Genomic DNA, 16805 nt, shown 5'->3' on the forward strand with positions numbered 1-16805 from the left:
TCTCTTCTCCCCTTTTGAGCCACTGCCCACCAAAAGGTCTCTGCGTGTCTCTGTTAGGGAGATGTCAAGATGCTGAGCCTGTGCTGTGCTTCAGTGGCGGGTGTAGAGGACACGCTGTTGTACATGGAATGCAAATTGAGCTCCTTGGACACGAAAACTGACAGATGGTTAAAACTTCTCTCAATAAACAGGAGATCCTGTGTCTGGAATCCTGAGGTGCGTTTCTTCCTGTCTTGTCATACAGAATGTATCATTAAGGACAATCACATATGGCTTGATTTTGTTAATGGAAGTATTTATTTCCTTTCTTGGGACAACGTGTTTTTCGAGAAATGCATACAATTTGCGAAATATGAAATACAAATTTTGCTTATGATGCAGAATAAATACTGCCAGCTGGGAAGAATATGACAGCATTTTTTTCTTTAACCAAAAACCTGCAAAGGGAGACGTTTTCGTTGTGGTAGGGCAAAACAATAAATCTGTTCCGTTTCACAAAATTCACACTTACGAACGGTGCAAGTCGCAGGTGATTCACTCCTCTTGACTAGGTGGCGCTAGGAGGTGCAGTGACGTTTATATCCGTCTGCAGAAACTCCTCTTTCTCAGCTCCGCTTCTCGGTTGTTTTGAAGCCGCGGCCGCGCTAACGACTGACGTCATCACACACTGTGGGTGCTTGAATGATTTTTTTTCTATAAAGAAGAAAGTTGTTTTTTTTTATAACTTCAGTTTCTGAAAACGTAGCATCTTGTCAACTGTGTTTATGCTTGAACAGAGCACAGCCCTGACAACAGAATCTGTGAAGAATAAAAATAAAGAAGCAGTTCTGTTTAAACATCGCAAGTCAGCCTTTGTTTCTGATCGACTCTGTAGAAGGATGGCGGAGTGCTTGTTAAATCTGCAAACCCAGCTTGACTCGTTCATGCAGGTTTTGCTCAAATCGATTGTGTATGAAATGTCAGAAGTTTTTGGAAACAGAATTTCTGACTCTGATGACGAGTTTCAAGACAAACTCCGCAGCGTCCAAACTCTGGTGAGACGGGCCGTGATTAAAATCACACAGTGTGTGGAGGACAGTGTCGGGAGTGAAATGGCGCAGCTGAAGAAGGAGAACGAGAGCCTGAAGGTGAGATTGCAGCTGTGCGAGAAGGAGTCGGGAGCAGGAGGAGATCAGGGACAGACAGATCGTGTTGGACACACGCTTCTCTGTGAAGTCACTGCAGAAATAAAAGAAATAAAAGAAGAAATGGACACGGAACTGCAGCTCTCAGGTCAGTGTGGTGACTTGTATGAAGTCAGAGTGTGTGTTTGTTAAAAACCAGTGTCTATAACTAACTCAATGGTGAGATTTTTTAAACAACAAACTTTATTTAAAAAAAAAAACATCTCACAATAGTAAACCTTCTCATTATCAGTACGCGTTCTAACAAAGTATCAAACCGTCATCAAACTTTCCTCACTGGTGAGAGTATAGTGGAGAGATGCTGAGTGACGTGGGACAGACGTGTGATGTAGCAACGGGATTCTTTACTGGAAACTGAACTGTTTTGTCCGGTTACGGTGCTGAAAACACCTCGTTCACATTCAACAATTGTTTCACTTTTGAATCAATTTGTACTCCAACGTCGTTAGGAAACATCATTTATAAATATTGTATTTACGTTGTATTGGTCTAAATTTTATAAGTATACTAATGATTGTGTATATAGACATTATTTAATTGGTTTAAGTATTACTGTCGTCCAGGGTCTGTGTCTGTTTTAACTCCTCTGGAATATTAATCCAGTGTGTCTGTATTAACCCCTCTGTCTCTAAGTGCATTGTTTATGTACTGTACTGTGCAGTAAGTGTGTCTGTATTAACACGACTCTCTCTGTGCAGTTTAAATTACTGTAATGTGCAGTGTGTCTCTATTAATCCCTCTCTTTCTCAATGCAGTGTTAATGACCTGTAGTGTGCAGTCAGTGTGTCTGTATTAACCCCTTTCTTTGATTGCAGTGTTAATGTCCTATAGTGTCCAGTCAGTCTGTGTTAACCCCTCTTTCAGTGCAGTGTTAATGTGCTGTAGTGTCCAGTTACTGTGTCTGTATTCACCCCTCTCTCTCAGTGCAGTCTTTATGTCCTGCAGTGTCCAGTCAGTGTCTGTATTAACCTGCCTCTCTCTGTGCAGTTTTAAAGTAATGTAATGTGCAGTCAGTGTGTCTGTATTAATCCCTTTCTCTGATTGTAATGTTAATGTGCTGTAGTGTCCAGTCAGTCAGTGTGTGTCTATTAACCCCTTTCTCTGATTGCAGTGTTAATGTGCTGTATTGTCCAGTCGCAGTGCCTGTGTGTAGCCCTCTTTCAGTGCAGTCTTTTTCCTGTTGTGTCCGGTTATTGTGTATGGATTAACCCGCCTCTCTCTGTGCAGTTTTAAAGTACTGTAATGTGCAGTCAGTGTGTCTGTATTAATCCCTCTCTTCTCAGTGCAGTGTTTACATGCTGTTACGTCCATTCAGTCTGTCTGTATTCACCCCTATCTCTCAGTGCAGTGTTCATGTACTGGAGTGTCCAGTCAGTGTGTCTGTATGAACCCCTCTCTCTCTCAGTGCAGTGTTAATGTACTGGAGTGTCCAGTCAGTGTGTCTGTATTAACCCCTCTCTCTCAGTGCAGTGTTCATGTACTGTAGTGTCCAGTCATTGTGTATGTATTAACCCGCCTCTCTCTGTGCAGTTTTAAAGTACTGTAATGTCCAGTCAGTGTGTCTGTATTAATAGGCTGGGCAAACGATTTTTAAAATTTTTAAAAAATAAATAAAAAATGAGATATAATGATGTGTTCCTGCTTAACTTAGACATTGCACGACTTTAAAAAAACATATAAAAACAGGTTTCGAGAGTTAAAAACCACTTTTTATGCGCGAAAAATAGGTGATTTTTCTTCCTCGTGATCAGCTCAGAATCTTTGTGTACGCTGTAAGGTTTTTACTTCTTAATTAAACGTTTAAAATACACGAATTTCATAAAGACAACACACGTTTCAAAGAGAAAAGAATGGGATTTTTTCTCTTCCTGGTGTGTGAAACTGATCAGCAGGTCTTTTTTTCCCAATCAGAGGCTCTGAAAATAGCGTACCGCCCACTGCGCTCCGTCAGAGAGGGGCGCGGCACCGAGAGAGGGAGGAGGCGCAGAGCGCAGCAGTACAGAACGAACGTTCTGCTGCCTGGAGCGCTTATGGCAGCGATCGCGTCTGCATTTATAACTTAGTTTTTAAAATCAATCAAGCAATATGAAGCATCTCTTTTTACTTTTAAGTCACTTAATTATCGTTAAGCACAGCTTTCTCACCACTTAGACTACTTTTTGATACCATCCTTAGACAAAGCAGAAACTTCTTGTTCTGTCTAATGACATTACAAGTGGAAAGATTACAGATTTTAATCATCTTTAATTTTGTTACGTTATACATTTTAGAAACGTTTCATCCATACAAACACCACAAAACTATTCTCGATTGTATTTCTGAATAGTATGTTACACTTAGTTCACTGTTTTAAATACATCTAATTAAGAAAGTTAGGTGTTAGCATAAACTATTAGCAATCAATAATATTAAATTTAGCACTGTAATAAGTTGTTGCACTTTCCCCCGCATCTTGTAAAAATATTTTTTCATTGTTCAAATATACATTAAGTCTGACTATCATATAATAAGTTAAATACAAAACTAAAGAAAAAATAGGGTTAAATATAATTCAAAATATTTTGCTAACAATGTTAACTGTTTATGAATAATAAAATGCATTAACTAAGGAGTTGGATGGCACAGTTGTTAGTATGTTTTTTGTTTTGTTTCTTTTTCATAAATACAACAGTAGTACCTGATGTCTCAGTGGCTTTCAAAATTAAATTATGCATGCAAACCTGTGAACTAGAAAGATAACTAAGATATCCATCCATTTATAATGGTGGCGAAGTGGTTAGCATTGCTATCTTGCAGCACTGGGGTCCTAGGTTCAATTCCTGCCATCCTGGCAGTGTGTGTGGGGTTTACATGTTCTCTCTAGGTTACATGGTTTTTCTCCATATGTGTGATATGACTCCCTCTCGCACTCCAAAACATACTGGTAAGTTAATTGGTTTATGGGAAAACTGGCCCTGGTGTGTGTGTGTGTTTGTGTCTGTCTGTCCTGTGATGGACTGGCGCTATGTCCAGGGTGTATTCTGCCTTGTGTCCGTTGCTTACTGGGATAGGCTCCAAATCCTCTGTACTGGATAAAGAGATTAGAAATGGATGGAAGTAAAGGCACTGTGTGGATGGAACTATACACAGTGTTAGAAACCCATTATGAAATGGTAGCATCTCACTGAGAATAAAATATTTTATAGTGCTGGCTTAAGGAAACAGCCTTTCCACCTCTCTTGCACATCAGTATCCATACCTAGTTATTTAAACAAATTGCCTCTAATTATAAACATCTTAATATGCTGGCTCTGTGGATCCGCATCAGCTATGTTTGCCCATTCCTTCAATTCATGTGCATCCAACACACAGTTCAATGCCAGCAACTACACAAAATCTAAAATACAATCCTCATTTCAGTATCTATGTAAACATACAGTCTGTTAACTTCATCATCTTCATCAAAAGTATGCCTAACTCCATTAGGAAGTGTGCTTGTTATCAGTGTATTCCTCAGCTTTCCCCAAATTATCTTCTTCTTACCAACATCTCTAGTCTTTTATCCTGCAATAACTCAGCCAACACATACTGGCCATGTAATACTCTGCATTGTAGAATAATAGTTTATTTTAAAGGGAACTAGAGAAACTAAGAACTAGAGAAATCAAGAAAGGCTTTTTTTTCTAGAATTAATAAATGCACATCCTGTTCACTGGGGAAATTAAATCCACACTGAGCAATCTTCAATATGTTCAGAATATGACAGCAAAAATCCTATCAGGGATGCATTACACCTGTTTTCAAGTCCTTGCACTGGTTACCTATCAGGTTTCGAGTCAACTTCAAAATCCTTATCCTCATTCAGTACCTACAGTATATGGCTTATTATCTGTCTACTCCCCACCTTTGTCCGTCTGACTCTGGTCTTCTAGCTGTCCTCAAGAACATCTACATTCTGTGGGTGACAGGGTCTTCTCTAGCTGCACCCCAGAGCTCTCAATTTGTATTCCCAGTGATATCAGTCACGTACCCTAAATGCATTTAAATCTAACCTCAGAACCTTTCTTTTCAGAAGACTTAGTGTCTGTATCTGCTTCGTTTTCTAATTTTGGTAGCACCTCTAACTGCTTGTCTTTCTTATATGTATTTACTTTGTAATCTGTGGTCCTTTTATCTGTTTTTATATCTACTGTATTGCTTTGAGATGCCACCTTTAATGGTGATATATAAAATAAAGTTTTTTATTATTGTTATAGAGAAACATGATCAGATTTTCCCTGGTTCAGAAATTAGAGAAACATGATCAGATTTTCCCTGGTTCAGAAAAAAAGATCTAAAGTATACTAGTTTGTCACTCTTCTCATTCCCTTTGCTAAATGACTTTTCATACTAATCTGATCAATCTAACTGCCTGTTTTCTGTGCTTTCTCTATCCTGCTAGATTTGCAATTATTCTGAAAATGTTCTTCTTGAAATAACTCATTTCTAAATACCTTTTTTCACTGTTAACATCTTGCAGCAACTCTGCGACAAAATATACACTTAGCTCAACCTGACAGTTCATCCTGCTACCAACATTGAATAAAAAAAATCTTAAGATTCCTATATTTATGTCTTTCTTTAGTGGTTTCATTAGTGACAAAGGCTAAACTTGGAAAAATGTATTTTATGTGTTGTGGAAAAAACTGACTTGCTTTAACAAAATATGTTTACAGATCCTTTCACCTGCCAATCTACCTGAATGCCCAACTATCTGAGAAGCCCTCCATGAAACCATGGTTGCTATTAATTCATTTAGGGCTCACTGACAGAATTGCTGTTTTTTATGCATGATAATTTTCTGATTCCTCACTCTGTTTCATGTTTATAGATAAGACTTTATTGATCGCGAAGGGAAATTGATGTACATGTTCATATACATGATGAACATGTTTGCATGTTCTTTTGTAACATACACCTTTTTGTGATTTTTTTGTATATCTAAGCAAGTGTTCCTGCATCCCTCTTCTGCACTGTAGTCATGGCTTTTTTTCTGTTTGCTTATTTCAAAGCAACACCTGCTCCATTTCTAAAACTTTTTGCCCATGTGCATTTTTGTATTTTTTACACCTCTAGCACTTAAACGTCCTGAATTTTCATTTGCATTAATTTGTAGAATGAATTTGAGTTTTAGCCTTAAGTTTTCACTATCTTTTGTTTCTTGTCCTACAACTGTTATTATTGATCACCGAATTATTGTACTTGACATGACTTCATTCAGCCTTTCCTGAACGTCTATGACAGGCAGAGAGAGTGCCGTTTCTGGTGCGATCTTTTGCAGCTGACATTTCACTGTTTTATACGAACAAGAAATTAGATTGCTCCTAAATCAGTTATTCTATATAAACACAGCGTAATTGCCCTCCGAAAATCCTCTTTTTCTTGTTCGTTTTAGAGACCTTGATCGAAACTGATTTTAGATGTCAGAAAGGATTTATTTTCTCTATTTCCTACATTGCTTTATCGAGATTTTAACTTTATATCTAGGCTCATATTTCAACTATAAATCGTACAGTAATTAATAGCAGTAAATACTGATGTTTTGCACCCTCTTACCACAAAAATATATGTTTTGTAGCTGGGATTAACTTCATTTCATACGCGTAGCTACTACGATTCGGACAGTGAACAGTTAAAGATGGCGGCAAATCAGACACCCAGAGGGGGGGGGGGCGTCTTCTCACCTCCATAACTAAAATGCCAAATAGGAGTGGCTTAAGCGACATACACAGTCGTGTAACTGACAGTTTGAGGTAGCCTATCGTGTAAATTTCGCTTTGTTGCTGATAGGTTAAGCTTTCGAAACTCTGCCCCAAAGTCATGTGACTGATTTTTCGCCCTGTTTCGTTGGTTAAACGCAATGATCACAAGCACCACCATGGTAACTGGGATGTGTAGTTTTTAATTCTGTTTGAATTATAACTGTACGTACTGTCTTCATATTTGGCCAGGGCTTTAAAGAGAAGGCGCGCCAAAAAATTTCGGTGCCGTCATCTCCGCTTTAAAGGTACCCCCGTGCTGGAAGCATTTGACCTCGGAACGTTTGCCCAGCGTAGTATTAACCCCTCTCTCTCAGTGCAGTGTTAATGTCCTGTAGTGTGCAGTCAGTGTGTCTGTATGAACCCCTCTCTCTCACAGTGCACTGTTAATGTAAATGTAATGTAATTGTGATATTATTACAGTAGACTTTTTACATGGTAGTTAGGTTTCTGACGAAGCTAAATCAGAACACGCCCTTATACCCACTTATTCCACTATGTTTAAACAACCCAAATTGATTGTGAGTGTACTTGTATGCGTGTGTGTAGTTTAAAGCTTTTAAGATCACATGGCCTCAGCTATCACTACTATGCTGATGATACTCAAATATACATCCATATCAAACCTGACACTGATGTGGCTGTCTCTATTCTATTTATTTGTATCCCCGATATAAAAACTTGGATGACTCAAAATGTCCTTCATTTAACTGTGACAAGACTGAAGTCATGCTTATTGGCACCACCCATCAACTTTGTAAAACCAATGTGTAACTCTATCTGTAGATGGTCTTGTACTTGAGCTTCAGTCTAAATTGAAAAACTTGTGGATGATATTTGACCTTCGACCCACATGTGCAGCATGTTGTCAGAACATCTTTCATTCACCTCATAAATATTGCTTGACAACGCCCTATGTTATCACTAACTGTGGCTGAAAAGTGTTGTCTAATCTTGAATCGACTACTGTAACGCTCTACTCTCTGGGGATTCTAAATCCCCATTGAACAAACTCCAGTATGTCCAAAATTCAGCAGCCAGAATCCTGACCAGGTCTAGTACAAATGATCACGTTACTCCTATCCTGGAGTCCTTGCACTGGCTTCCTGTCAAGTTTCATATCGACCTAACAGTCCTCCTGCTCACCTATAAGACTCTCCATGGCTCGGTACCTGTCTGAGTTATCACCCTACTCCCCACCTCACAACCTTCGCTCTTCTAATTCTGCTCTCCTTACTGTCCCCCAAGCCTGTCTACATTGTATGGGTGACATGGCCTTCACCTGTTATCCCCCCAAGCTCTGGAACTCTCTCCCTAAGGATATCGGAGAGTCACCTTCTCTAAACTCCAAATCCAGACTCAAAAACTTTTTCTTCAGAAAAGCCTTTATTTAACTGTTCTGTACCCCTCTGCTCCTACTGTACTTAGTACCACTGTCTACTGTCTCCTCTAACTGTGTATTCTCATCGTGCTAATTTTGTGTATTTTTTGTTGTTGGCATTCTGTAAAATGCTTTGAGAAGCCACTTCTTTATAGGTATAAAACTATAAAATAAAGTTTATTCTTATAAAGGTCGTGTCTTCTTGTCCTTTGTTTACAGGCTCAGAGGCCAGTGTTCTCTCCGATGCTGGGGAAAGGGCTCTTCTTGAACAGCAGCACAGGAAGGAGGACTGGAGCTCCAGTCTGATGCAGGAGACAGAGCTCACTGCCGCAGAAGGGAAAGAGGCACTTAGTGAGCAGCACACAGACAGCAGACAGAGTGTCAAGGATCTGGACTCTGTGCCCATGATGAAGACAGAGCCTGAGAGTGAGCCACCTGGGCTCTTAGTATGTGATGATTTTACAGAGAAGATGAATAATCTGGACACAATCAATATTACACAAAGTTGTAATGAACTTGGCTGCGTCTCTGTACAAGAGCACAGTAAAAAACTGGATGTTTTATATCTTACAGAGCAGGATATGGATCCCAAGTTGATTGACCCTGCAGAGAAGCAGACTGATGTGTCTGGTAAAGAGAAAAGTACTGAGTCACAGCACACTGAGAAGAGTCAGTACAGGGAGGAGCAACAGCAGCTCCTACAGGCCTTGATAAGAATTAGGCCTTGTTCTGTTCAAGTGGAGAGACTGTCATTGCACAGTCTAAAACAATCATATGATCCCTTAGATTCTGTTGAGTTTACACACAGGTTTAATAATCTGGTTACTGAGAAAATTGTTGAAAGTTTTAATGAATGGGAGAGTATGTCTGTTCTTGGGCAAAGAGAGAAACAGCTGAATGAACTGGACGGCTTAAGTGTCAGAGAGCTGGAGAAGGAGCCCCAGATGATTCACACTGCTGAGCAGCACACTGAAGGTCACGGTGGAGAAAACACAGCTCTGTTTCAGCACACAGAGCAAGGCCATTCCATGGAGCATTTGCAGAATAAGAGACTCCAGCACGATCAGAGGATGAGGAAGAATCACTCAAGGCCTTGCTCAGATGGAGTGGACAAACTGCCATTATGGCACGGGGAGGAGCAGCTTTTCTGTCAGTCTAGCATTTCAAAACCCTACCAGCACCTTCACACAGCAGAGAGACCTTTCAGCTGCAGTCATTGTGGGAAGAGTTTTAGTAAGTCAAGTAACTTAATAGACCACCAGCGCATTCACACAGGAGAGAGACCTTTCAGCTGCAGTCAGTGTGGGAAGAGTTTTAGTCAGGCAAGTCACTTAAAAAGGCATCACCCCATTCACACAGGCGAGAGACCATTCAGCTGCAGTCAGTGTGGGAAGAGTTTTAGTCCATCAAGTAACTTAAAAACCCACCAGCGCATTCACATAGGAGAGAGACTGTTCAGCTGCAGTCAGTGTGGGAAGAGTTTTAGTCAGTCAAGTAACTTAATAGACCACCAGTGCAGTCACACAGGAGAGAGACCATTCAGCTGCAGTCAGTGTGGGAAGAGTTTTAGTCAATCAAATAACTTAAAAACCCACCAGCGCATTCACACGGCAGAGAGACCGTTCACCTGCAGTCAGTGTGGGAAGAGTTTTAGTCAGTCAAGTAACTTAAAAACCCACCAGCGCATTCACACAGGAGAGAGACTGTTCAGCTGCAGTCAGTGTGGGAAGAGTTTTAGTCAGTCAAGTACCTTAATAGCCCACCAGCGCATTCACACAGGAGAGAGACCATTCAGCTGCAGACAGTGTGGGAAGAGTTTTAGTCGGTCAGGTGGCTTAAAAACCCACCAGCACATTCACACAGGAGAGAGAACGTTCAGCTGCAGTCAGTTTGGGAAGAGTTTTGTCTGTCAAGTGACTTAAAAACCCACCAGCGCATTCACTCAGGAGAGAGACCGTTGTAGCGGCAAGGTTTATTAAAAACACAGGAATTAAGTTTGCTGCTCCCTTGCCAGTCTCTCTCTCCCTCATCTCAAGTGGTGCTGGACACAGAGAGGCGATTCCATTTGGTTCACATTTAAGGTGTTTTTCTAGCTGACAGTGTGTTCTGATAAGGAACAACTCCCAAAGCTGAGACACGTGAATGGTCATCGCTGGTGCCTTGCTGTCTGGGAGATTCCAAGGGAGAGTCTCATCCCAAGTGGTTTACAACCCCAAGGTCAGAGTTCATGGTTACTCATCCTCACACGGGGCACCAATAACTGTAGGGGTTTGTGCATTTCCCGGGACAATTGTTAATTGTAGCAGTAAGTCACGAAATGATTCTTGAATGCCCAACGAACTTTCAACCAATGAGCGACCGTAGTTCCTCCAGGTACAACTCCAGCTCCTCCTGGACATCCTCAGACTCGGCTCAGACAGTCACGTAATGGCCAGTGTGTCCCAGTGCCAGGACTTTTCCTTGTTCTAAGAGTTGAGAATGGAGGTTGCCAGCGTGTAACCAAAGGATCCACCCGAGGTTAGCCCAGCAGCAAGCCTCGTGAACCCACCGCGAATGCTCACCTGATCAACGAGTGAACTACGGTTGGAACTGTGGACAGCTGAATATCAGTATTCAGGACTCGCGCTACATCGGGAACGAACCGGTCTTATTCCTGTCTAAAGAGTGTGACTTTTCTGTGTGCAAACTCTGCTAGTTTCAGCCAACACAGGTCTTCAGAGAGCATCAGCAGCGCACCTCAGCAGAAATCTCTCCCTCCTTCTCCTTCTCTCAAGTCGAACCAGCACTGCCTTGCACCAGGCCAGAGAGCACCGATTGGACACGGCAACAGCCTGCCACTGCTTCTTTGCATCCGCGGGAGATCTGAATCCCCATAGAGCGGATGAGTATTCAACTTTCTGCATTACAGCTCGAGAATTCAATTGTTACCTCAACCTGAGTTGATAGCAATTTAATTCCTATGAGTCATGTACTTGCTTTTGAGTATCTAATGTACAAGTTGTAACAAAGTTCATTTACAAAATGGTCTAAATGAATGATATATGGAATGTATGTCCCTCTTGGTTTGTAACTCTTCGTGATTGAATATATACCTTTTGTATACTGCTAACCCCCTCTATAAGATCTGTTATGTTTATGCACATTTTTTGTATTAATAAATGTATTGTTGTGTATTAGTATCTGCGTGTGTGCGTTGTTTGAGTTATCCTGCAAGGTTGATTCTAATAGCCATCAAAAGAATAAGTTTTGTGACTTGCTGCTATAATTAATAATTGTCCCAGTTAAGCACAAAACCCCTACATTTACTGGTGCCTCGTGAGAGGACGCCTATAGAGTGAAGAACAGGAATATGTAAGATGATTAATATACATTAATATACCCATCCACTCGATTCAGGGTTGTGGTGGAACTGGAACAATCCTGGCAAGCAGTGGGTGCAAAGCAGAGTATAGCCCATAATGTGACACCAGTCCACCTATAGCACCCAGGGGTGGTAAAGAACATGACAGTAAGAATACTAGTAAACCAAGCCAATGATTTAGTTTTGAAATTTATTCTGAAAATACACATTCACACCTGAAAAATATGTACAGATGCAGCCATTCAAAATGGGTGGGGCATTTCGCGGCATACCCCGGTGGGCGTGTCGCGGTATCACGCAGTATCACGCGGTTAATCGCGTCATTTGACGTCATGCCGGAAAGTATCCGGCGTCACCTTGTAAAACCTCCAGGGGGAGCTTAACCTCTCATGTACAGCATTTGAGCTTTTAATTTTGACCTGTGTATTACAGCATGTTAATCATCAGTCATTAAAATGTTGGTATATTTTATGAAAGCATGATTGCTCGGTTGGACAAAAGTACACAACCTACCTTTATCAGAAATATTTATGCATCAAAGCCTTTACCGAAGATATTACTAATAGTATTAATAATGAATGACTTTGGACAAGCTGTATACTCAAAGTATAATTTCTTTAGCACATTTGTACAAGCACTTGGAATCTGTCCAAGCCATACTTTGTCAGGCATTTTGTTTTACTTCAACGGGCATAAAAACTCCCTTGCTTTTAACAGGGCGTTTCATAATTTCTAACTACAAAAATGATTTAAAATGCGACACTTATCATTCAACTCTCTTCATGTGACTTCCCTTGTAGCCCACTGGTCTACGTGCCCGATTACCAACTCACGGGTTGTGTGTTTAAATCCAGCTGGTGCTGGACTTTTCTTTTAACAAACATTTCTTCGAAAAAATACAATAGCAATATTATGGACAATCAATTGACTTTTATATTTCAAAATATCACAACATGATCGATTCTAAGTCATTTTTGATAACAATGAATAGTCACCTTCTTCCCTTCTGACAACGGTCCCTGCTTCCTGCTTCTATTGTGTGTGTGTGTAATAGAGTACAATTTTATATAGAAATGGAGGCTGGACAGTATGCGTTACAATATAAACATTTATATTGATTTAAATCGTGTTTTGATTTAAATCACAAACGCGTGTTTAATTATATGTGTTTTTTTAATCATAATCAGGCTAATGCAACATAAATTGATACTGTATCTTTGTCTTCTAAGTATCTTAATAAACTTTCAGCATAGCTTTCTACCCGTTTAGATTTATTTTTCTTGGGATTTTGGGATCAAACGTGGAAGGATTAGATTGTAATCGTTTTTATTTTTCAAATACGTTTTAGAAAAGTGTAATCTATACCTGCCCAGACTGGACGCCTCCCTAAACCCCGCCTTTCACTCCTGTCCTGCTCTTCCCTGCGCACCCCAGCCGGGCGCTCTTCGGCCTCTGCCCGGGATGAATGTATATTTTGATATTTACACCCGGCGCAGCACCGAGGGATTTATAACTGCATTTATAACTTAGTTTTTAAAATTAGTCAAGCAATATGAAGCATCTCCTTTTACTTTTAAGTCCCTCAAATACATTGAGCACAGCTTTCTCACCACTTAAGATTACTTTTTGATACCATCCTTACACAAAGGAGAAACTTTCCGATGACATACAGTACAAGTGGAAAGATTACAGATTTTAATCGTCTTTAATTTTGTTACATTATACGTTTTAGGAACGTTTCATCTAAACAAACACCACAAAACTATTCTCGATTGTATTTCTGAATGTTATGTTACACCTACAGTAGTTCACTGCTTTAAATACATCGAAATAAGAAAGCTAGGTGTAGCACTTTAGATCTTTTTTTCTGAACCAGGGAAAATCTGATCATGTTTCTCTATAACAATAATGAAAAACTTTATTTTACATATCACCTTTAAAAGTGGCATCTCAAAGCAATACAGTAGATGGAAAAACAGTTAAAGGTTAAACAGTAGAGGCTTGCCACACCCGGACTGTTAAACCAACGCATTAGCACGTCAAAGCCCATTGAGAACCCGGGAGCAATAGTTGTTTTGTCCCTTGATTTACTGATCTGCATTAATTATGGAAATCGAGTTCCTGCTCTTTGCAGACGACCTGGTCCCGCTGTTGCCCACAGAACAGAGGCTGCGCCAGAACCTGGCACTGCTGGAGCAGCACTGTCAGACCTGGGCGCCGACAGTCAATCTGGACAAGACCAGAGTTATGGTTTTCCAGAAAAAAAGCCAGACCTCAGGGAAACAAGTACAAATTCACACTTAACAACACATTAACACCTAACAACGGGAGCAGGGATGAATTAGGCCAGTAACCCACTATTGTTAAACATACAGAAAAGAATATTAAAGTATTGAATATTAGTATTGGCTTTAGTATTAGCCATACAGAACATTAAAGTGCCCCTTTTCCATTCAGCGGGTGCCTGAGCCGCTGTGTCCTATCTTCTGACAGTCGCCGTTGTGAATGTCTGTAGAGTGTATCTTATTTTTAGTACTATATTTGTGTATTATATTCCCTATTAATCAAACTCTAAGAGTATTTATCGGCTTGTCCCCTCCTCCCGCCCCTCTCTGTGTACAGTAGAGCCTCCTGTCCAGCCAGCACATGTCCACAGACATTCACAACAGCGACATATCATAAAACGTTTGCACATATAGTTAAATTATTCGTTGTTTTTCAGGAAGTTAAAAAAACACTTGAATTACTTATCTAGTCTCTCGAAATAAAGTTATTTTTCAAGCAATGCAACAAACGTCGGGCAATGTGTTTTTTTTTAATCCAACATTGACAGCCACATCTTAAATCTTGTCAGTCAGCTCTTTTTTCTCTATTTGAGAAATTGTGGCTTACACATCGCACGACTTTAAAAGCTAGAAAGGTTTCGATTCACATTAGCTGGCGAGCCTTGTTAACAAAAAAACAGACAATACACAGGGAGGGGGAGGTCAAGCCAGAGAGAGAGTTTTTTACCCTCTGTCTAAAAACCCAAATAACCCGGGGCAGAGACTCTGGGGGGATCATTGCGTGGTACAGAGCAGAGCTCAGTCAATTCTTATGGAATGTGTTTTCTTTCTTCTTTTTTTCAGTATGGAATAAACCTGTTACTTGATTCATATGGATGCCCGGTTACATTATTGTATTTCTGAATGTTATGTTACACCTACAGTAGTTCACTGCTTTAGATACATCAAATTAAGACACCCAAATTAATAATGTAACATGCCACTGTTTGTTCATGAACAAAGTTATACTGAGATTTCCTTAGATACGCGATTAAAAAAAAAATAAAAAAAACTTGAATCCCCGGCGGAACACATTCCATAAGAATCAGCGCTTTTACAGTATATATCGCCTTTAAAGGTGGCTTCTCAAAATGCTTTACAGGATAAATACAACAAGAACAGCAACAACAACAATATTGTATTTCATTGCACTTTGAAAACCAAGTAATAACTTAACTATATGTGCAAACGTTCCATATGTTGCTGTTGTGAATGCCTGTGGAGTGTATCTTATTTGCCTTACGTCCTGGTTATCTCGCTCGCCCTCCCCCCCTCTCTCCCTCAATTCAATTCAATTCAATTCAAGGTGTTTTATTAGCATGACAGATGGGTACAATCAGTGTTGGGTATTTACTTTGCTTTGAGATTCCACTTTTAAAGGTGATATATAAAATTTTGACTAAAATAAATTGATATCTTTGTCTTCTAAGTATCTTAATAAACTTTCAGCATAGCTTTCTCCCCGTTTAGATTTATTTTTCTTAACTAGTATACTTTAGATCTTTTTTTCTGAACCGGGGAAAATCTGATCATGTTTCTCTATAACAACAATATAAAAACATTATTTTACGTATCACTTTTATGTGATATCACCTTAAGGATGCGCAAATAAATTTTAAATAGTCTTCTTTAGGTGTGAGGGTAGGAGTGGATCGCAGCAGGCATAATCAGCAAATTAGGAAAACAAAGAACTGGACAGGCGAGACGTTTATCCAGAGAGCGAGTGATCAGAAAAAGGAACAGCTGTTACACCCAGGTTTTACGCTCTCTCTCTGTTGAATGAATGAAAGCATTTTATTAAAAACGCGTTTGCGTTTGTCTGGGTATTTACTTTGTAATCTGTGGTTTACATCTACTGTATTGTTTTGAGATGCCACTTTTAAAGGTGATATGTAAAATAAAGTTTTTTTATTATTGTTATAGAGAAACATGATCAGATTTTCCCTGGTTCAGAAAAAAGACGATTAAAATCTGTAATCTTTGCACTTGTATGTCATCGGAAAATACAATCAGTTTCTGCTTTGTGTAAGGATGGTGTCAAAAAGTAATCTAAGTGGTGAGAAAGCTGTGCTCCTCAAAGCGCTTTACAGGATAAAAACAATAACAACAATAGTGGCTGGGCAAACAAATTTTTTTTATAGAAATACAAAATGAGATACTGTATAATGATGTGCATGAACAAAGTTATACTGCTTTTAGATACGTGATTAAAAAAAAAATTTTTGAATCCCCGGCGGAACACATTCCATAAGAATCAGTGCTTTTATACAGTATATCGCCTTTAAACACATATATTTAAACACACGTTTACGATTTAAATCAAAACGCGATTCAAATCAATATAAATGTTTATTTTGTAACACATAGGTGACTATTCATTGTTATTAAAAAGACTTAAATTCGATCATGTTATGATATTTCGAAATATACATTTGTTTGGTGCGAGTGAGGTTTTATTTAATCTCTGACCAAGGGAAACACGTTTCATTTTTTCAAAGAAATGTTTGTTAAGAAATAGTCATAGTTCCACAGGATTCAATCACAGACCATGTGAAATGGAAGTCAGGAACCTAACCCACAGCGCCACCAGCACAGTCACATGCTGAGGGCTGAAAAAGCACTACAGAAACATTATCGACAGACAATGTACAGATTTGATAAAGCTATAAAATAATGTAATTAGGCACAGAAGAAGTTTACAGCACAGTACAATAATAAATGCTGACCATGACTTTAGAAGCATAAATTACCTTATACTCAATTTAAACACAAGCTGTC

At 39.6% G+C, this 16805-nt stretch overlaps 1 pseudogene; it reads left to right on the top strand.

Annotated features, from left to right (window-relative positions):
* The first annotated feature begins 756 nt into the window (after positions 1-756).
* Positions 757-11515, top strand: LOC138242780 (zinc finger protein 436-like; annotated as a pseudogene).
* The last annotated feature ends 5290 nt before the right edge of the window (positions 11516-16805 follow it).

This window comes from Lepisosteus oculatus, chromosome 14 (genome assembly GCF_040954835.1).
Source record: "Lepisosteus oculatus isolate fLepOcu1 chromosome 14, fLepOcu1.hap2, whole genome shotgun sequence".
In the NCBI taxonomy this organism is placed as follows: Eukaryota; Metazoa; Chordata; class Actinopteri; order Semionotiformes; family Lepisosteidae; genus Lepisosteus; species Lepisosteus oculatus.